The sequence below is a fragment of the Mustela erminea genome, chromosome 21 (assembly GCF_009829155.1).
Source record: "Mustela erminea isolate mMusErm1 chromosome 21, mMusErm1.Pri, whole genome shotgun sequence".
In the NCBI taxonomy this organism is placed as follows: Eukaryota; Metazoa; Chordata; class Mammalia; order Carnivora; family Mustelidae; genus Mustela; species Mustela erminea.
The window spans coordinates 14,450,938-14,474,157 of record NC_045634.1 but is presented as its reverse complement, the minus strand read 5'-3'; the positions used below and the strand labels follow the sequence as shown (position 1 = coordinate 14,474,157).

Below are 23,220 nucleotides of genomic sequence, written 5' to 3'. Positions count from 1 at the left end.
GAGGCATAATACTCCATAGTGTATATGGACCACATCTTCCTTATCCATTCATCTGTTGAAGGGCATCTTGGTTCTTTCCACAGAAGAAAACACAACTTTTATTTATTTTTTTAAATTTTTTAATTTTTTCAGCCTAACAGTATTCATTATTTTTGCACCACACCTAGTGCTCCATGCAATCTGTGCCCTCTGCAAAAGACACAGCTTTTAAATAAGTAATCTTCGGTTCTCACTTCTGTAATTTTTTAAGTTACTGTATGTACCAAATTAAGACAATTGTTTTCCCTCAAAATTATCCATCAGAAGAGGTGTCTTTAAAAAGTCTCTCATATAACATGTCTCAGTTATTTTCTCTTGAAATACAAAGTTCGGGTTTACCTGAAATGATTTCAAATTGTGCTGGATTTTGATGTTGAAAAGAAATCCAATCTTAAGGATTAAAAAAAAAAAGAAAGAAATGTGGAACAGATTTTATAATTATCCCTACAGGTAAGGTCTCACAATTGCAAGGATTAGATATGGTTGTAAATGAGACTTTTGACAATTACTTGAAAATAATTTGCAGAATGAAAGGCTTTGTCATTTCCACATGGATCCTTCGGTTCTTTAGAATCCAGAAGAACAAAGTGCTAAACCCCAGATAGGTTTCAGACTATCTTCAAAGGGAATAATCCTTGTATTCCACGTCTCCTCTCTTCAGTCTCATTCTACACAGAAGTATCAAGACACTTGTTCTATGTTCCTATCTCTGCAAACACCATTTTCTTCTAAATCTTCCTTGTATTTTAAAACACTTAGAAGAAAAAAAACTACATGCTGTGGAAAAGATTAAATAATACATCTAACATCACTGTACTGTGGTGATGATAATGCTAAGATGTATGTGAAGAGTTTGAGAGTGGAATAAAGAATGTTTCTAAAAGAATCTTCTATTTTCTAAAACCATGTTGTTCAGTTTGGTCACCACTAGCCTCATGAGCCAATTTAAATTTAAGTTAATTAAAATTAAATGTAAACATTGAGTTTCCGAGTTGCACTAGTCACACTTCAAATGCCCAATGGCCATGTGTGGCCAGTGTCGATCATATTAGAGCAGATATAGAGTATTTCCATCACTGCAGAAAGTGCTGTTATGATGACACTTATCAGTGTATAATTTTAAATGTCTGGGTAATTAAAATAATATTATAAACTGACATTTGGTTATTTTATTTATATCCCTATATTTCAAGTTCAGATGTTCAAAACATTTTGGGATAAAATGGGGGGATTACATTTGAAGTTATTTTATGTTTAGACACACAGCAATGTATTTAAAATATAAATTTGACTGTTTTTATTTTATTAAAAGTTGATGCCTTAAATGCTCAATGCAGTTTGTTAATTTTGAGACATGCTGATATTGACACAAAATTTTGAAAAGCAAGTATTAAAGTCACTGACTTTAAGGTGGTGAATATAGATTTCATATTTAATGAACGTTTTACCGCTTTTATAATCGTTGATTTCATTTTATCATGACATTTACTACTATAGACTTCTGTTTTACAAAAGGACCCAGGGGCGCCAAGTACATGTTATATGAAAATGTAATATAGAATAGTAGAATTTCTGTTTAAGAAATAGTGAGAATTGCATTGCCTTTAAAGTATTTTCTCCCTGGATCTGATAAATTATCCTTGTAGAAACAGTGGCCTCTCTCACCAGTAGATATGGAACACAGCCTCCAAAACTGAGTCTTAATGGAATTTAGAATAAAAATATAACACTGGTTTATAAATTTAAAAACATAAACCTGCCTAGTGTTTTAGTCAGAAGTCCAGGAAGGAGCTTTGTAGGGTTTTTGTTATTGTTGTGAGTTTTTGCAGGTACATTTTTTTGGTTATATGATTTCCTGAAGCATAATTAATGAAAGTCTTTTGCTGGCCTTACATTTTGCTTTAATATTTGTGTGAGAAAGTAAATGAATAACTTGCCAGGGTTCTCACCATCTCCCTCTGCTTCTGGATCCTTTAGCTTCAGTTTTCCTTCCTATTTTCTGAATTCAGAAAGGAGAAAATATTTCCAGTGGAAGTCTTCAGAGGTGAACAGTCTTCACTATGGAAGTCTTGTGCACCTGCTTCCCAGGGTGCTGCCCAGAGATGTAGAGGGGAGGCTGGGGAGGAAGTGGTATCCCAAGAAATGGAGTGCAGGTACAAAGAGGGTGTTCCGAAGGAAGGACATTCATTCACCAAATATTAACTGAGCCCCAACCATTTTACTGTGTACTCTGGAGGGACTCCTCCTAAAAACAGTCAGCTAATAGGTATGTTTCTATGACTCTGCAGAGTTAACTATCAAGTGAAGGTGAGCTGGGCAAAGGAGAAGATAATCAAATAACTTAGGGATTGAAGATAGCATTGCTTTTGATGTCTAGAACTTCAAAAGGAGTTAATGAGGAAGGGCAAATAATAAAGGCAAAAACAAAAACTCCAGCCATCTTTTTGTCCTTTTTTAAGGACTGAGCACCTTTCATACATTATCTTATTTAGTTCTCACTACAACTTTATGAGGGGTTGTATTATTTTCAAGTAGCAAATTAAACACAATGTAGGAAAGTTAGATAATTACCTGAAAATCACATAACTGGTAAAGTATGGGTTCTTTGTTTTGTTTTGTTTTTAAAAAGAAGAATTTTGAATTAAAATTTAATTTTAATTTTAATTTAAGAGAGATTCTTTGAAAATTTGTGTGTGGGCTCATAGTCTCAAAATTATGGAGATTTTTAGAGGAGGCAAGTAATTACACCAAGGAAATCAGAGGATTCAAGAGAAGACTATACCTCATGGAATTCAGAGATTTCCACATAATGAGAAATAGCTGGTGTTGATAACATATAGGGTTTGCATTTGCTTGTTTTTTTTGCAAAGGAGGAAAACCAGATTTATATATTGTGTATCTATACCCACAGAAAATGAAAGGAGAAGTATAAAATGTTTAAGACTAGAGAAAAGATAAAGGTGTGGGGAAAGTAAGGCTGGGCAGCGTCAAGATGAGAGACACACTACAGTGCCAGGTAGCAAGTACAGGACCCGGCTCTTGATGCATCGTATCCTTCAAGAAGTAAGGTGGTCACCCACAGCAATGAGGAGAAATCAATCAAGGAATTGAAGAGTTACCCCTTTTCCAGTATTCATGCAGGCCAGTATTTCTAACCAGATAGCATCTAACCTGACAGAAGGCAGAATAGTGGTACCACATCAATGGAGCTGAAGAGAAAAGAGAGGGTACCCATGGGTAGGGGGGTGACATCCTGTGACATGAGGAAAGATACGTGAATTTTTAAGCCTGTGTTTGAATAACATAGTTATATTCTTGCTTCAAAAACAGAATTTATTTTGGGGTATCTGGTTGGCTCAGCTGGTTGAGCGTCTGACTCTTGATTTCAGCTCAGGTCGTGATTTCATGGTCATAGGATCAAGCCTGGAGATGGGCTTTCTGTTCAGCAAGGAGTCTGCTTGAGATTTTTCTCTCTCCTCTTCTCTCTGCCCCTCCCTGCTCACATGTACACTCTTTCTTTCTCAAATAAATAAATAAATCTTAAAACAAACAAACAAACAAACCAACCAACCACAGGCTGTATTTCTTCAATTCTGCACACATTACTTGAAAAACAGTTAAAAAATAATAAATGACTCGTTGATCAAGACATTATTCTTTTCTTTTTTTTAAAGAATTTTTTTTTTTTTTTTAATTTATTTGTCAGAGAGAGAGAGGGAGAGCGAGCGAACACAGGCAGACAGAATGGCAGGCAGAGGCAGAGGGAGAAGCAGACTCCCTGCCGAGCAAGAAGTCCGATGTGGGACTCGATCCCAGGACGCTGGGATCATGACCTGAGCCGAAGGCAGCTGCTTAACCAACTGAGCCACCCAGGCGTCCCGACATTATTCTTTTCAATTGGGAAAATGGTACTATGGAATTTTCCTAGGTATATATGTGAGTAATAAAGGTCTTCTACATTTCAAAGACCCTGTGTGAATTTTATCTCAGAGCTTTACCTAAATAAAAAGAGAGCTATCTCCATGATAAAGTCTTTTCCAATTCCTTGAAGATTTAAGGAAACAGAATTTGATGGAATGATTTATAATTGAACAAATTTAAAAAATATGGAAAACTAGAAAAGGCTCTACTAATTTCAAAATAATGCGATGTAAGTTTTGCAAAAATCTTGCGATGTAAGTTTCAAATCTTCTTCCTTTTGGCAAGTTTCCCTTTCTTGTCCATCTGTCTCACTTTTCTTCTTTTTTATATTTTTAAGATTTATGCTATTTGTCTTTATAAATGCTATAACTACAGGTGTTAGTGCTACCTAATATATGATGATTATGAAACTAGTATCATGGAAAATCAGAAGTTTAATACTGACCTCTTTAAAATAAAAATAACACACAATATCCCATAATAAAATATTTTTAAATCTATTTATTATTAATATATATTAAATACATATTATTATAGATTTTAAATATATATTATAATATATATTTTAAAATATATATTTAAATATATAATATACTAATATATAGAATAATAAATATATATTATACTATTAAATATATATTATTATAAATATATATTAAAATATATATATTAAATATATTTAAATCTAAAATATTTTTAAATCTGCACAGGAGTTCCAGAAGAAGGTAAGTAGAAAAGAGAAGTGATTGCTATATCCTTGCAAAAATAATGGGTATTCATTAAAATGATATATCGATAATATTTTGAAAATTTAAAATTAATAAAAATTTTTTTTCCAATATCAATATTAATTGGATTTATATTTTGGTCACTATGCTGTTTTTAGATCAAATAAGACAAATAATAAGAAAAAAATCTGAACATAATCAAGAGTAACCACCCAGTGGCCTGGTCCATTGGCAATTTGATGGGTCTGATTATCCTGTTTCTAGGATAGTCAAAAGAAGTTGGCCCAGGTGTGCTCAACTTTCACAGATTATCTGTTCTGAATCTTTTTGGAGACCATAACTTCTTAAAAATAGTTAGGCCTATTTTGAACCTGAATAAGGATTTTATGGCTCTCAATTCCCTCACAAAGCAAACTCATTACTCGGGTCATCTTGACTACATCTCAAAATTTTCAGAGTCCTGGAAACAAAGGTAGACCTGGCTGACCTTCAGGATTTATAAATAAATTCTCATGGTGTAGACTGCCAGAATGCCCCAAAATGGAATTTGGACAGTGCATTGGAGGCCAGATTAAGAATTCAAGACAAAATGGAAAGAGGTTTTTTTATATACTACGGCTTATTTTAAGTTCAGATGTTAAGCCCCAGTGATTGTAAGAACTTGTAAAATTATGCCTCTCTGATTTTCAAAGGCAAATGTTATGGGTATTTCCTGTGCCAGAGATGACTTGTGAGAGAGTCTCTTTCTTTCTCTCTCTGCAACCATGTGTTCCTCCCTTCCGTGGACAGTTCTGAGGGTCCCTTTAGCTCCCAACCACATCTTCATCCTTTCTGTTCTCTTTGATGTGACCTCTACTCTGCATTTAGTTGTGGAGTCTCTTCTAGTCTTTGGGTTGTTTTACACTGATGTGGGTTAAATCTGTAGGGGAGGTGAGCTCTTAGGGTCCTCCTACTCTGCCATCTTTCCTAAAAGCCCTACTTTGACTTTTTTTAGACTGTGAAATGTTGTAGATGTCATATAGCTGGACAAGACTTTAGGATTAATTATAAATAACATTTGTTGAGCTTTACAAGTGTTTTACAATGACTGTCTACTTAAATCCCACAATATTCCATGAAACGGATACTGTTATCATCCATAATAACGAGGACATTGAGGCTTGGGCAGATGAAATAACTTTCTGATGAGATTATATAATTCAGTATTCTTATATTATAGATAAAGACTCAGAAACAGAGATGAGAATTAATCTCTCTGTGACAGACTGGATTGTTGTTAATTCTGTATTTCTTCCCTCTGCCATATGACTTTGCAGAACCATAGAGGGGGCAAACTATATTTCTCTTTGCCACTGATGTTGGGTTTGACCCTATAACTTCATTCAGCCAGCACAATTTTAGCAAAACACTGAGAAGAGCATGCTGTATAGCTGCTTCCCTTCAGCCTTGACCCAGACCTAAAGCCTGAAGCAGAGCTGCCCCGCTGGGCCTGCAGACCTTGGAATCAGAAAAATCAATGTCGTTGTAGGCCATTGAGTTTGGGGTGATTTGTTCAGCAACATTATTGCAGCAATAACTTAATGATATGCTATCCTTGGTTAATTAGTTTACTTTAGGTAAATTAATGTTAATACTGAACAGAAGCCAAATGCAAGCTAGACAACCTAAGAGTTATCAAATAAGGAAGCCAGAGGTAAGCAAAACCAACAATCCAAGGTCTATTCAGCCTAAATCAGAAGTACTTTTTTTTCATTGTAAAAACCATATACAACCTGCATTAAAGTTTGAATTATTGATAAAACACTCAGAAATAATCACTATTTTGAAATAGTAGTAATACACACTTGTGCATTTTATACATCATATTCCAAATGAACTCATAAATTTACCTAATAGTAATTACTCTGCATATGTAATTTTATATCATGAGTTTCCACTTTATATTATAAAGTCTTACCCCATTTCTATAGAACTTAGCACCTTAGTTTTGTTTTGTTTTGTTTTAAGATTGTATTTATTTATTTGACAGACATCGATCACAAGTAGGCAGAGAGGCAGGCGGGGGCGGGGGGGAAGCAAGCTCCCCGCTGAGCAGAGAGCCCGATGCGGGGCTCGATCCCAGGACCCTGGAATCATGACCTGAGCCGAAGGCAGAGGCTTTAACCCACTGAGCCGCCCAGGTGCCCCAAGCACCTTAGTTTTTAATGGATGCTACATTAAGTGAATTAATCATAATTTACAATTTGATTATTTCCTGAGAATATGTTCTATGCTTGTTCTGAATTAGAATTACTGATTAAAAGAGTATAGACTTACAGCTCATGTTGCCAAATTGCTTTCCAAAATGGTTGTAAAAATTCAGAGTGTCACTAGGAGTATGTGAAAGTATTGCTACTTCACTGCTGTTTTAATGTAAAATTTTTCATGTTTATTGAGTTTCAACAATTTCTCACATTTTAAAGCCAATATTTAAAATGTGCTACCTCTTTTCGTGAATTGCATGTTCACATCATTTTGACATTTAACTAATGAATTTTTTACTGTAATTTTTCTAAATTTCATGATTTTCTAAACAGAAAAAGAACTCTTTGTCATTATCCTCAAACCTATTGATGCTTTTATTCATCTATGAATGACAAGCTCAGGTAGAGATTTTGGGGGAAGAAATCACAGGCTATTCATATGTATCTCTAAAACACTTCAAACAGAGCTATTTTGGTTTATGGTGGGAGGTATGCATCTAATTTGATTTTTCCCCCAAATTGCAAAGCACTTAATTCAAATAATATTTACTAAATACACCTTATATTCTGCATAGTTGTGCAATGCATCTTCTAGCATATGCTAAATTGTTAAATAGATAATTCTCTCATCTTAAGTTAACTCCTCTTTTCCAGTGGTTGGTGTGGTTGTTCTTTACTGAGCTTTTTAAGAGCAGAAAACATAAGTGGCACTTCCTTTTGTTTCCCAGTGTTCTGCACAGGAGGCAGTCAGTAAATGTTTATTGTTGTTGACACTGGAATAAAACCTGGAGAAGAGAAAAATCTCTAATACTCCATTTGGTACTCCATGCCGGCTACTCTGACTTGAGTCAGCAGTAACATAAGGCATTTTCTACATTAAACAACAAGACCTTGGTTATGTGATACCCTCTGGGATAAGTGAATCTCACAGGTGGGTCCAGTTGCTGAACATTGAGACGGACTTTGGGATTTCAGTGTGTAATGGATAGGAAAGAATATGGTCAGAGGATTTGCAAATGATTCAGAGGAACAGTCTCTGGAACAAAAAGGATAATTGGAATTTTAGAAAAGGCTGAAACAAAGAAGGAAAACATAAAAATTGGAATCAGGGAGATTGCTAAGAACCATCAGTTTTCATTTCTTTGTATGTCAAAGAACATGAATAATAAGGTAAAGCAATTTAAGATTCTATTTTGTTTTTACAACGGTCTTATTTGTATTTTGAAAAAATCTTTTCGTGTAGTATTTAACAATAAAAACTGTTTAAAACTCAAACTCCCTTAGGAACAGGGAAGGAAAGGAGAAACTTGCTAAAATCCATTCTTAGTGTGTCTGAAATGTGAAAGTCTGAGTGCTGGTAACAAAGTGGGCCAGATAGATGAATCACCAAAGCCCAGAGAAAACTAACTAGAGAAAGCTTGGGAGCCATCCCAGAGCAGAAGTGATGTGGGGGAGATGGGAGCTGGTGGGGGGCCAGCCGTGTGTGTAGGGTCTGTTTGCTATTTCCCTTCCTTTATGCCTGCTCTCCCTGCTGTGTTCTTCTTTTCCTTCTTTCCTCTCCAGCATTTCCTGCCTGGTGGGTGTGTTTACTTCTTGGACGTCTTTTCAATTTAATATATTTTGCCTGGTGATATCAGCTGATATGCAAATGATCTCAAAATTTATGGCTGAGGTCCGTGGTTCAATTATCTTAAATGTCCCACACATTGCTTCTGAGATAATTTTTGTGAGGCCCCTACTGACAATTCAGAATCAGTATTTTCAAAGCCAACTTCATTATTCTTCACCATTCTTCACCAGCTACTTCTATATTCCCTGTCTTAATTAATAACTTCAACAACCATACAGTCATTCAAGCAAAAAATATTGTAGCTTTCCCAATTCCCTTCTGCTTCATACCTCAAATTCAAATGTTCACACTCCATATTCAAGTTGGTCTTACTCTTTGAAATGTTTCTCAATTCAACCTTAAAATGGATCCTATTTTTTTTTAATATTTTATTTATTTGACAGACAGAGATCACAAGTAGGCAGAGAGGCAGGCAGAGAGAGAGAGAGGGAAGCAGGCTCCCCACTGAGCAGAGAGCCTGACGTGGGGCTCGATCCCAGGACCCTGGGATCATGACCTGGGCCGAAGGCAGTGGCTTAACCCACTGAGCCACCCAGGCGCCCCAAAATGGATCCTATTTTGATCACCCTTTTAAAGTCTTGCCCTGGAGGAGTACAAGTTTCCATTTTACTCATCTTTATCTTTTTCATCTGTGATCTATTGTTCCTTCTACTGGATATATTTCTCAAAAACAAATGTCTGATATTGATCAATGCCATCACTTTGTCTGCTGTATAAAATCCAAGATGGGGCCTGCACCTACTTTCTCAAACTTGTTGTCTCATGCATTCTTGCTGTCTAAACTTGATCCATGCCAGGTTGTTTTCCTTCTCTAAATACGTTTTGCTGTGTCAGTTTCCGTAACTATATGAGTAGTTCAAATAAACTCAAGGTCGAATTAACCCTTCTCTCCCTCTTATTTTCACATGGCACACTGAAAGTCACACTCAGAATTATTATTACACTCGTGGTGTTTGTGTAAGTACAGAAATACACACTAATTGAAGGCAGAGCCAATTCGATCTCTCCATCTTTATACCCTCAGGTGCCTTCTGTAAAACGTATTATAGCAGTTTGCACATCGGAGGTGTCCACTGAATGTGCTTTATTGTATTGGATGTTGTCTATTTTAATCTAAGACATTCCACTTTGAGCCCTAGCTCACACATAATCTCCTCTTCAGGGTTTGAAATGTCAAAACCCATGCATATACACATGGAAAACAACTCAAACAATATACAAAAAATTGTTAACTGTGGTTACTTCTGGAGAGGATGGTTGGGTGGAGGGCTGTAGTAGGAAACTTGATCTTTTTACTTCATGATCTTCTGTATCATTTACAATATTATACTATTTATTTTATAGTAAGATCAAAGTAAATGAAACTCCTCAGCCCCCATCATAAACCCAGTCATGCTTGTTTAGAGACTTGATTATACCTTAAACCAATCTAATGTTGATCCAAGAGTGTGTTTTAAGAATGGATAATTACAGAATCAATATGTCCTCTGTATTTATTTATTTGTTTGTTTGTTTATTTATTTTTTAAGATTTTATTTATTCATTTGACAGAGAGAGACACAGTGAGAGAGGGAACACAAGCAAGGGGAGTGGAGAGAGAGAAACAGGCTCCCCACTAAACATGGAGCCTGATGTGGGGCTCGACCCGAGGACCCCGGGATCATGACCGAGCCAAAGGCAGGCGCTTTAACGACTGAGTCACCCAGGCACCCCGTCTTCTGTTTTTATTAATCAAAAAGTTTCATCATGTCAGATTCTCAGGAATAACTGCCAGGAGAAGAGTTTAAAATTTCTTGAATATGCACATAAAAATATTATTCCAAACTTTAAAACAAAAAGATAAAATTGAATATATATAGCTTACCAGTTGCTGCATCTTTTAAATATTTAAAAAGATAACTATTTGGGGGCACCTGGGTGGCTCAGTGGGTTAAGCCTCTGCTTTCGGCTCAGGTCATGATCCCAGGGTTCTGGGATCGAGCCCCGCATCGGGCTCTCTGCTCAGGAGGGAGCCTGCTTCCCCCCTCTCTCTGCCTGCCTCTCTGCCTACTTGTGCTCTCTGTCAAATAAATAAAATGTTTAAAAAAATAATAATAAAAAAATAAAAAGATAACTTTGATTTTTATAATTTCTGTTTAAGAATTTTTTTTCTTTATACCTCTCCTTAAGGCTCAGAAAAAACTAATTGTAGTCAATATGTTTATCCCAAGATATAGTGAGTCATTTGTGTCATAATTGTAAGAAAATTGTAAGAAAAAAATCATCTATAATCATTAGTTAAGTATAACACCCAGTCAAAAACTAATTATGTACTATACTGTGACTAACTGAAAATAAAAAAAATAAAAACAAAAATAAAGGCCACAGATATTCAAAAGTAAAAATAGATAAAAGGGGGGTGTGGGAGGCTGGGGGAACCAGGTGGTGGGTATTAGAGAGCACTGGGTATGGTACAAAAACAATGAATACTGTTACGCTGAAAATAAAAAATAAAATAGAAGAGCACAGAGTTTATTTAAAGTATCTATAATCAGCTATCTATAACTTAGAATATATGAGCAGTGAGATCATAAAAGGAGTGTTACACACAACAGAGTTAATGAGCCTTAAACTTACCCTGAATGAAAGTGCTGGCTTTAGATGGGTCTTATACATAATTTGTAACTTCAATGATACGATCTTCCTTCTTCCTTTTACCCTGCTATAATTAGAGTTGTATGAAACATAAATTATTCTTTTAATTTCTTGTGCACATTGAAGAATTACATGTCATGAAATCCCTTGGTATCTTACTATCTTACCAACAGTGATTGTGAGATGAAGATGGTTCTAGGAGCAGCTTGAGCTCCTCCTCAGAAGTCTACAGTAATCTCCTGAGAGCACGTAAAGAAGGAAAGGAGCTGGCAAATTAGGAAATTATGGATAAAGCCTCAGTGTCTTCACTAGGCATACAACATGCAGCCTAACTAACCAAATGTTATTTCTTTCCCCCAGAAGACCCTGCGTTATTTTAGGAACAGAGGAGCAATTCTAGGATTTTTGTAAGGCTAAAACTTATTGGTAAGTCTGATTTCCTTGATATCTTAATTAAAGCAGTTTAGATTCTTGAAATAAAATAGTTTCATTTAACTTCAAACTGGGGAAAAATATACTCTGGGCCCATTCCATCTTGTTATGCTTTATTTATTGTATTGTACTTTTCATGCTTCTACATTTTTGTAGTAGTGCTCAGAATATGTCTGAATAAGTGCCTTTTGGAACTGAAATTTTTGTGCTCAACTAGAATCATTAGTGTAATAGTTTCAGATGACTACATAATACTGGATGTCAACAGTATTTGTTTTGGTGATTTGTTCTGCATCTGACTTAAAGCATATGCATCAAAATGTTTGTCACTACAAAATAAGATAAAAGGGCCACTTTATTTTGAGTTAACTAACAATAATAACCAAAGATTTAATCGGACAGGAATTTTCTTCATGGTGATTATTGCTTATTGTGATTTGTCACATACAAGCTTGATTTGGCACAAAAATATGACTTAAATGGCTGCTTTACATTTTCTTTTCCTCTCTTGCTAAAAGAGTATCAATCTCATGATATTTCCTTTTTCTTTTTTTTAATCGAGGTATAATTTACATACAATTACCACAATCAAGGCAGTGAACGTAACAATCTCATGTTTTTGAAGTGAGATATTTAGATTAAAATATTAAAATAAATACTTAATACTAATAATATACTACATATACTATATATACTGTACTAAGAGTATAGTACATTGTAAATAAGCAGATGGGATGAAGTAAAGTATAACTGTAAATTTCATCCAAGGTAAACTGCCTGCCACCCTCTCATCCCTAACCCCAAACCCACATTTATCTCTACCTCAAATCGTAGAGGAAAGTTCATCTCTCCATTTCCTGAAGATACTGGCAGGCGTCTGTTTAATGGTGTCTTTACACAATATACAAGTTGGATGGAAGTAGTAGGCAAAAATGTGGAGTCAATTGAGAAAAATAAAAACATGACTGACAGTGGGAATCTAATAATACGTGCATGTGTTCTGATCACAATGTTTTCCTTCTGTAGAAACACGGACAACTTTGAAGGACCAAAAAAGGATAGGTATTATGTTGGTTACCTGTCTTTTATAAATTTTATTGTAAGTACAGGGGAAGAATAAGGCAGGTAAAGGAGTACAACAACTTACATAGAAAATTCTACTTATTAGGGGTTGTTTCATGATAATATTAGAGAATATGAAACACATTTTTTTAAATATCATAAGTGGCAGGTTGATGTAAAGAAAACTTATGGAATCTGGGAATAGCAGACCTGCCTCTAAGTAGTTTTTACTGCCTGTGTGACAATGGGCAAGTGACCTTGCTTTTATTGTTGAGGGGTTCAGCTACTTCATTATAAAATGAGATGGTTGAGCTAGATCAGGGGTCAACAGCTCTTTCCACGGGGCTAGTTTATTTTTGTTCTGTGGGCCTGACAGTCTCAGTTCCAACTACTCAACTGGGCCATTGGGCTGTGAAAGCAGCCATAGACTATATTTAAATGAATGAGTTAATGAGCAAGGCAGTTATGTTATAATGAAATTTTATTTACAAAACCAGGCAGTGGGTAGCAGCTTGTTGACCCCTGAACTGGATGATTTCTAAAACTCCTTTCAAGTATAAATGCCAATTACTGCATTAAGAAGGTACTTATTTTCTAAGCATTGGAAGTTGTCATAGAATCATATTACTGAAAGGCATAGCAAGAGCTGATTTAGTTCTTCTATCTATTCAGTCAAGATTATGCTTCAGTCATCAGGGAAGACAGTTATTCAACTACCTGATCTAGTAAAAACATAAATCTCCCTTCATATTCTTTTTTGTAAACTCACTAGATAATAGATAATATATCCAAGGCTAGTGTAAAATTTTGGAAATACCTTTAATGGTTTTTGATTGAATATCTTGCAATTTTTAAAATTGACTTTACACATGATAGAAGATAGAAGAATGATATATTCTTTTGCATTAGTCTTATAGCTTCAAACTCTAGGAAATCGTTCTTTCTCTTAATGGATCTAACCATTATAAAATTTTTCTTCCATACAAAGAAATTGTCATAAATTATTTTTTAGATATGGAATATAGATTAAATAGATGAAGAATCATAGCTCCTCTGTGAGCTCTTCAAATTTTTCACTTTGTTTATCTTTTTTATTTATGTTATTTTGTGAGCTTTATAAATAAAACATAAAAAGTACCCATGACAATGGAGTAATCAGTGATTTCAAGTAGTAAAAAGTACTGGAATACTCTAGTCTTAAAAAACAACATTTATGATTAATGTTGCTTCATAGTGTAAAAAAATTCATTGATATAACTAATCTTAATTCAAAATAGAAAAACACAATACAGTTACATGATATATTACATCAACTAAAGTTAGCATTAAATTTTACTTTTCCATTTTCTGTCTCAATATACAAATATCTATTCAGTTTTGTAAATGAGTTGATTTCCATAAATTATATTTAGTATTTATTAAATATATTTTACTCTTATATTAATTGGGTAAATGCATATACAAATGTGCATTCAAATTCTAAAGAGACAACCCTTAAGATTAAATTTCCTCCCAGGACAACAGATATTTGCACAAGCCATGCAGAAAATGTGAAAGATGAAAGATATTGGAAGTCATTCCTGTTTTCAGCTTGAATATCTTTTCTTCAGATGTTCTTTTTCTATTAAAGTCCGAGTCAAGAATCACTAGCTTTCATTATCTAAACTCAGGAAGATTTGCTCAAATAAACAATAAATTCTGTCAGGGTAGGAACAATGTCTGTTTTATATATTCCTATATTTTTAGCATCCAATAAAGTATGGACCCCATATAGAAGCTCTATAAAACAGATTGGCTTGGCTTAATATGACGTCATTTTCATCACCGTCACCATCATCATCATTAAATCACTATCCTCACTATGCCATACGTTGTGCGGGTGACCACTTAGATAATTTATAATCATACTAAAGAACTATACATTGAGTTTATGTTTATGTTTCTTCTTCTTCTTCTTCTTTTTTTAATTGAGAGAGAAAGTGAGTGTGTAAGTGGCAGGGAAGGGGGCAGAGGGAGAGGGAGAGAGAGTATCCTAAGCAGACTCCACAACCAAAGCAGAGCCCAACACAGGGGTCCATATCACAACGTGGAGATCATCACCTGAGCAGAAATCCAGTCAGGGCCACTTAACTGAGCCACCCAGGTGTCTCTGTTTTTCTTTTATCTCCCCAAATTTTAATTTTGTTCAGGTTGTTAAAATCTTCAGTAAAGTATCAGATCCAGGATTTGACAAAAGTACATGTTCAACATGTAACTGGCATTATATTATAAACCCAGAGATATTTTAATTAGCTCTAAGGAAAAATATCTCTAGGTTAAAATAATTTGACCCTTGTCTTACATTATACACAAAGATTTACTCAAAATGGATTAAAAACTTAAATAGAAGACCTGGAAACCATAAAAACCCTGGAGGAAAACATGATGCTAAGCTTTGTCATAGGTCTTAGAATTTTTTTTTTCCTTTTTGGATCTGACACCACAAGCAAAAGCAAAAAAAAGCAAAAATAAATAAGTGGCATTACATCATACCAAAAAGCTTCTGCACAGCAAAAGAAACTATCAATATAAAAAAAAGACAACCTAGTGATTGGGAGAAAATATTTGCAAATGAGTTATCTGATAAAAGGCTAATATCTAAAATATAGAAAGAACTCATACAACTAAATGGCAAAAAAGCAAACAACCCGATTAAAAAATAAGCAGAGGATCTAAATAAACACTTTTCCAAAGAAGACATACAGGTGGCCAGTAGGTCTATGAAAAGATTCTCAGCATCACTCATCATCAGGGAAATGCAAATGATAACCACAATGAGATACCACCTCACACTGCTAACATTGCTATTATGAAAAAGACAAGAGGAACAAATGCTGCTTAGAACAGGGAGAAAAGGCTACCACTGTGCATTGCTGTTGGGAATGTAAATCCTTGCAGCTATGGAAAGCAGCTCCTCAAAAAGTTAAAAATGGAACTCTCATATGACCCAGCCAGTTTGTTTGACTTCTGGGTTAGTTATTTAAAGAAAACAAAAACAACTTGAAAAGATATCTGCATTCCCATGTTCATTGCAGCATTATTTACGGTAGCTAAGATACAGGAGCAATGGGTGAATGGGGTCAAAAGGAAATAAATAAATAAACAAATAAATAAAGTTGTCTTCTTGATATTAAAAAAAAAGCTATGGTTCAAATTACCTAATATGTATTTATATGGAACAGAGATTTAACAATCATATAGGGATGTAGAGTGGTTGCCATAAATACATAATAAAATGTCTCATCAGTGACTTACATACATTTGTATAAATTTCAGAAAGTCATCTTCCTCTAAAGATGGCAAAGTTATTTTCCAAGTTAGTATTTCTCAACATTAAAAAGAAATCTCACAGGGGCGCCTGGGTGGCTCAGTGGGTTGAGCCTCTGCCTTCGGCTCAGGTCATGACCTCGGGGTCCTGGGATTGAGCCCCACATCGGGCTCTCTGCTCAGCGGTGAGCCTGCTTCCCCCTTCTCTCTGCCTGCCTCTCTGCCTACTTGTGATCTCTCTCTCTGTCATATAAATAAATTAAAAAAATATTTGAAAAAAAAAAAAAAAGAAATCTCACAGAATAGATGAAATGTTATCCAATCCAGAGTAGTAAATAAATGTTCAGAGAATTTGCCTTTCTGCACCTCAGGCACCCAGTCTGGAATTTTTCCCTGATTCTGCCGTGAATATCCCTTCCCAATTCCGAATCCATCACTCTCTGTATCATTTCCCCCACAGACATCAGGGAAACTATTTCACCATAAAGCTGATATGAATATCATATATTTGAAATTCATTTTTAAAAAAGATTAAAAGGAATGAAGCATGAAGTATTGCCTCGGGGATCAGTAGTTAATTAATTGAGAGTAGCACTATTGTCAGAATTGATGCAAGACCTCTAGCTCATGGGTCACATGAGCTGCAGGTTTTCTCCTCTGAAAGAAAAGATTCTTTCAGTTCTAGGTGTCTCTCATTCATGAATCCTTTTATTTTGCAGACTTCTAAACTTCAGTGAGAGCATTTTAAGAATTTTTACTTAAAAACAAATTACCTTAAAAAAAATAACTAGAATGGAAAGTGCGAGAATATATTGGTTTCAGTCACTGGAATAAGTAGTCAGTCACTTTAGCTAACTTGGCTCTCGTTGGATCATTAGAGAACCATGAACCTGTTAAATACAATTTGCAAATGTTTTCAGTGCTACTTTGAGTCAGGTTGGGCTGAATTATCTGGGTGACCTAATGAGTAATGGACTAATTAACAAACAACAACTCTGATTTTGAAAGGGCTTCATCATTTCAAGTTAATATCAACAAGATGATAAGGAAATTTATGATATTCCAAACATCCTTCATTTGAGAAATCAAGAATGGTTTTGTAAACTATGTTTGGTCTGCATTATAGACAGAGATATTCTGAAATTTCCAAGGAAATTTAAAATTCAGCGATGAGTCTGTATCAGGTGGAATAGAGAGTGATATCAGTCTTTTCTGTTGAGATTTGCTTTAGGAAGTCATTTCACATCTTCTGTACTAGAACATTTTTTTTGAAAATACAGTTTTAAGGAAGAAAAAGGACAGAAAAATGGTGTAGAAAACCTAATAGACCTGTCTGATGCTAAAATGTATTGCAACGGTCCCCTCCTCTTTTGAATAATAATGAATATTACCTACCTAGTGCTTTATTGTTTGCAAAGTTTATTCACATAATTTCCAAAAAAAGATTAAAATCTCATTGTAGCTAGCTTCTACTATTGGTAAAGATTTTTCCATTAAAAAATTACCCTTTTTTCCCTGCTCCCTCATCTCTTCCATCTTGACCAACTGATCCAGAATTATTTATTGAAAGGACTATCCTTTCCCCACTGTCACTTTTGTCATTATTCCGCATTCCCTATTCTCTATTGGTCTGTCTAACCACGAGCCTATTCCACAAAGTGCTAATTACCATAACTTTATAATTACATCTGGTAATGTAAATCCTCCAACTATATTCCTTTCATTTAAAATGTCCTTGACTGGGGTGCCTGAGTCACAGCGGGTTAGGTGCTACTCCTGGCTTCAGCTCAGGTCGCAATCACAGGGTCAGGAGATCTAGCTTTGCATTGGGCTCTATGGAGCATGGAGTCTGTGTAAGATTCTCTGTCCCTCTCCCTCTGCACCCTCCACCTCTGCATTCTCTTTCTCTCTAAAATAAATAACTTAATCTTTAAAAAAATTTAAGATGTCCTTGGCTATGCTTGACCTCTTGCATTTCCCTGTAGTTTCTACAAATTTCTTGTTAGTTTATGTACACACACACACCCTGCTAAAATGTACATTGGGATTGTGTGGCATTTATAGATTGGTTTGGAGAGAATTGGCAAAACAGAGCAAAAGACTTAACTGGCACTTAAACGAGAATATTCCAATGACCACTAAATGTATCAACATTTCATTATTCATCAGAGAAATTCAAATTAAAAACATATGAAATTTCATTGCATACTTACCAGAGCGTCTAAAATGAAAAAGACAGCATCAAGTGTTGGTGTGGAACACTAGAATGTGGAACAACTAGAATTCTCAGACAATATCACTTGGGTAGACCACCTAGGAATATCTATTAAAAATGGCCGTATTTGGGTTACTTGGGTGGCTTAGTGGGTTAAAGCCTGTCTTCGGCTCAGGCCATGATCCCAGCATCCTGGGATAGAGCCCTGCATTGGGATCTCTGCTCAGCAGGGAACCTGCTTCCTCCTCTCTGCCTGCCTCTCTGCCTACTTGTGATCTCTGTTTGTCAAGTAAATAAATAAAATCTAAAAAAAAAAAAAAAAATGGCCATATGTATGTTCCCTGATCCAGCAATTTCACATCTAAAATATACCCAGCAGAAAATGTGTTCACTCATATTTTGTATGTGTGAATATGTAAATGAATATTCTCTGCAGTACTATATATGTAATATACACGATTATATTATATTTTATATATATATATATACTGTAATATATGCTACGTACTATGCTATGCTAATATATACTACTTATGTAATAGGCCAAAAGTTAAAACTACTGTAACCCTGGACAAGATACCTTTCTGTGCTTTCTATTCTTCATCTATAAAAGCAGGAAACATAATAGTGCATTGTTATTATCATTATAATTATTAGGGTGGTTTTGAGGATTAAATAAATAAATCAATCATATATAAATATCTACTAGTAAGATGAAACATATAGCAACAAGAAAGATGCTACTATCTCAGCGTCTTAAGTTCCTTCTTGCCTAGAGCACATTTTGCTTTTGTTCAGAACTATTTGGGGAAAACTGACAAAGAAAAATTCTTATTTGTATTGCTTGTCTCATCATCAATCAAAGAACACTCATTAATTGTCTCTCTACTCTGCCAGGCATCATCATTATCAAGTCAGACAACGGCATTTATTACCTGTTCCCTGTGTGCAGTGTAGAAAGGAGTATTTATTAAATGTCCATTTTCACACTGTGTCATGATCTTTCTAAAGCTAGTCAAAAAGCAAAGTCCCTGTTTTAAAATAAAACGATGATTTACAGTTGTATAAGAATGAAGTTACTGTGGCTTTGAATAGTACCCTGCACAGTGTGAATTCTGGTTCATAACTGATGGCAGACATACATTCTTCCTATTCCTTAGCACTTAGAATGATGCCTGTTAGCAGCATCATATTGACCAGGTCTAACACACTTGAGACTATAATATGGATCAGCACAGTTAGTCTTCCATTCTCTGTAAACAGAAGTACCCATGGTCAAGGACCTTCTTACTATTAGCTGGTGTTCTACTTTATCATTTTAAGAACCATTCCGTTAAAATAGATACAGTGGTGGATAGGGGCAGACAGGTTGGAATGAGACATAGCATGGCAAAGGAGTTTTCTGAAAGGCTCTTTACAAGTGGTTCTGCACCTCAGAGTTTATTTCAGTTGGAGATAATGACTAGAGGCCCAACAGTATTATTCTCTCTGACTTTGAGTCAAACTCAACCACTATGTAGATCTTTATAAACATTGCAATAAGTAGAATCTTGATAAAGTTTCTGAACACAAGCCAGAACAATCTGATTTCAGTTTAGGACTAGTAGATAAGTTAGAGTCCTTCCTACTTAACCTTCTTTGTTAGCAAAATATGAAATCAGTGAGAGTGACCTGCTTCCTTACTAACCGAGACCTAAATCATTAGCTGAGATTCTGTCTTTCAAAGATACAACTTAGTTTCTCATCTTTTAATTTTTAAAACATGCTGTTTCTTTGCAACTAACTTTGAATATAAGTATCTTTTGACATTATTAGTTCTATCTTTTATAATTGATATGCAAATTAAGTACCTAGTCTAAAACTGAAATATTTGATTAGAATTCCAGAAGAATACTGAGTTGTTGATTCAAGCACCTCCTCCTATGTCTTAATTTGCATGCTAGGAACCTCCCTAAATAAGAGCATAATGTTTTCAAAATATCCATTAAATCCATTAATTTATCCTTTCCTTCATTCAAATATTTGTTCGCCTATTATATATCAGGCACTATTGTAAAGGCTAGGAATAGAACAGTGAAAAAGATATACAAGTCCCTACAATCATGATGTTTACATGACAATGAGGGGACAGGCAGTGGACTAGTAACTAAATATGGGAATAAGATAACTTCAGGTAGTGATTACGTGAAAATGACACTTACAATAATGTGATTCATATTTCTGCCCTTTTCTGAATATATCTCTGTCCTATCAGTTATTAAGGAGAGAGGGCTAAAATCTGTAACTGAGACTGTGAATTTCTACATTTGTCACTTTAGTTAGTCTGTTCTGCTTCTATTTTAAATGGAGTTATTAGTTACATACACGTTTAGAATTTTAATATGTTCTTGATGAATAACATCAGGAAGTGTCCCCCTTTATTCCTGGTAATATCTCTTTCCCTGACATATACTTTATCAACAGAGTCAATTCATCTTTCTTATTATTGATGTTAGCATGGTATACATTCTTTATCCTTCTAATGTACCTGTTTCTTTATATTTAAAGCTTATTATTTTTTATAGCACTTTTTTTTTAGTCTGAAAAATCCATGCCTTTTTATGACAGTGTGTAGACCATTTATATGAATTCAATAACCAGCAAGGTTATGTTTTAGTCTGTTACTTACTTTTTGTTTTCTATTTGTAACACTTGTTTTTTGTTCCCCCTCCTTTACTTGCCTTCTTTTGGATTATTTTTTAGTATTCTATTATTAGTATTATTTCTTAGTATTCTATTGCTTCTGTTTTTCTGGAACACCCTAATACAACTATTTTGCTTTTGTACATTTTACTAATCTTTCAATTCATTATTACTATTTTTGCTTTAAATAGCAATTTGTCTTAAAAAGAAATTAAAGTATGCTTTATGTTTACCCATACATTCTTTATTCCTAACATTCTTTATTTTGAGATTTGAGGTTTCTTTTTTTTTCTTAAGATTTTATTTATTTATTTGACAGAGATTGAGAGAGAGAGAACGAAAGAGAGAGCAAGCACAAGCAACAGAGTGGTAGGCAGAGGCAGAGGGAGAGGGAGATGCACTCTCCCTGTGGAGCAGGGAGCCTGATGAGGGCTGGACCCCAGGACCCCAGGCGTCTCTGAGATTTGAGTTTTATCTGACATTTTTTCCCTTCCTCCTGAAGAATTTCCTTTAACATTCCTCATAGCGTCTATCTGCTGAAAGTTCTCAGTTTTTATTTGTACTGAAGTCTTTATTTTGCCATCATTTTTGAGAAAAAATATTGTCAGTAATATAATTCTACTTTAACAGTATTTACTTATTTATTTAGTCTTTTCTATCAGACCTTTCAAGATACCTTTCCATTGTCTATTATCTCACATTGTTTTTGAAGAGAGGTCAGGGATCGTTGCTACCTTTGTTCCCTTTATATATATGTATTTTATTATCTGATTTCTTTTAAAATATTCTCTTTACCATTGATTTTTCACAATTGTGATTTTGATATGTTTTTGTTTGGTTTTCATTTTCTTTATCCTACCTATTACTGAAATTCTTGGAAACAGGGTCTATAATTTTCACAAAATGTTTTAAAAATGTTAAGCCATTATTTATAAATATCTTTCCTGACCCCCCATCTCTTCAAGGATTCTAAGTATGTTAATGCATTTGATATTTTTATCCAAGTCCAAGGCTTCATTCTTTTTTTTTTAATCTTTTCCCCCCTGTACTTTAATTTAGGTAATTTCTACTGCTATGACTTAAAGTTCACCTTCCTTTACTTTCAAAGTGTACACTTTGTATACACTTTGTATACTTAGGCAAGGTATTTGATTCCGTTTTCTCCAGCTCTATTTAGAAGTAGGTGTGTTACATTCTCTTCTTTTCAACTTTGAATACTATGGTCAATTTGAGATCAATAAGGAAAGTCTCACTTAATATTCAAATTTCAACTTCATGTATTCCTTGTATATGACCTAATTGAACATTATGTTAATAATCCTAAGCTTCAGTTAAGCACTGGACACAAAACAGTGAATGATAAAATACTGATTGTTGATCTCTATAGTCATATAGACTTTCAGTCTAAGAGGCAATTGTACGAGTAATCAGCTTCTCCTTACAGAAGGTGATAAAGAATGCAGTAGAGTTAGAATAGGAAGCAGAATAACATCATTTTTGAGGTTATGGAAAACTTTCTAAAAGAATAAGTATTAAAACCAAGATTTAATGATAAATATTATGGAGCAAAATAAAAGGGGCAGGGAAAAAGGAGAGATTCAGATCGTGTTGATGATTTGGAACAACCTAAGGGAAGAAGAGAAGAAAGTCATGTGATAAGCTCAAAGAGATTCATTAATAGTAAAATGTAGCCTTCAGATAGGCATAGTGTCAGTGACAGGGCATGTTCTCAAGCTAAGAGAACAGTTATGAAGTGGCTAGACCATGAGGGGCATATTAAACCATGCTAAGGAATTTGCATTTTATCTGAGGACCATGGAAGTCTATTCACTGATCTTTTTTAAAGAAGAGTTTATGTATTTATTTTAGAGAGACAGATTGTGAACTGGGACAGTGGCAGAGAGAGAAGGAGAGAATCTCAAGCAGACTCCACACCGAGCCCCACATGGGGCTTCATCTCATAATCCCGATATCATGACCTGAACCAAAATCAAGAGTCAGACATTCAACCGACTGAGCCACCCAGGCTCAACTGACTGACCTGCCCCTACTATTGAATATTTTTTTAAAGATTTTATTTATTCATTTGACAGTGAGAGAGGGAACACAAGCAGGGGGAGTGGGAGAGGAAGAAGCAGGCTTCCACTGAGCAGGGAGCCTGTTGCGGGGCTCTATCCCATGACCCTGGGATCACGACCCGAGCCAAAGGCAGGCACCTAATGGCTGAGTCACCCAGGCACCCAGTTGACTGATTTTTTAACAAGAGAATAAAATAATCAGATTTGTTTTACAGAAACATTATTCTCACTTCAAGGTGGAGAATGGAGT

General features: G+C 34.9%; 1 long non-coding RNA gene across 1 annotated transcript in view; it reads left to right on the top strand.

Moving 5' to 3' along the window:
* Positions 1-11,369: 11,369 nt before the first annotated feature.
* LOC116581692 overlaps positions 11,370-23,220 on the top strand; it is a 122,522-nt gene continuing 110,671 nt past the window's right edge. Inside the window, exon 1 of the long non-coding RNA XR_004282177.1 lies at positions 11,370-11,621. This is a non-coding gene — a long non-coding RNA (uncharacterized LOC116581692). The remainder of the gene's footprint in view (positions 11,622-23,220) is intronic.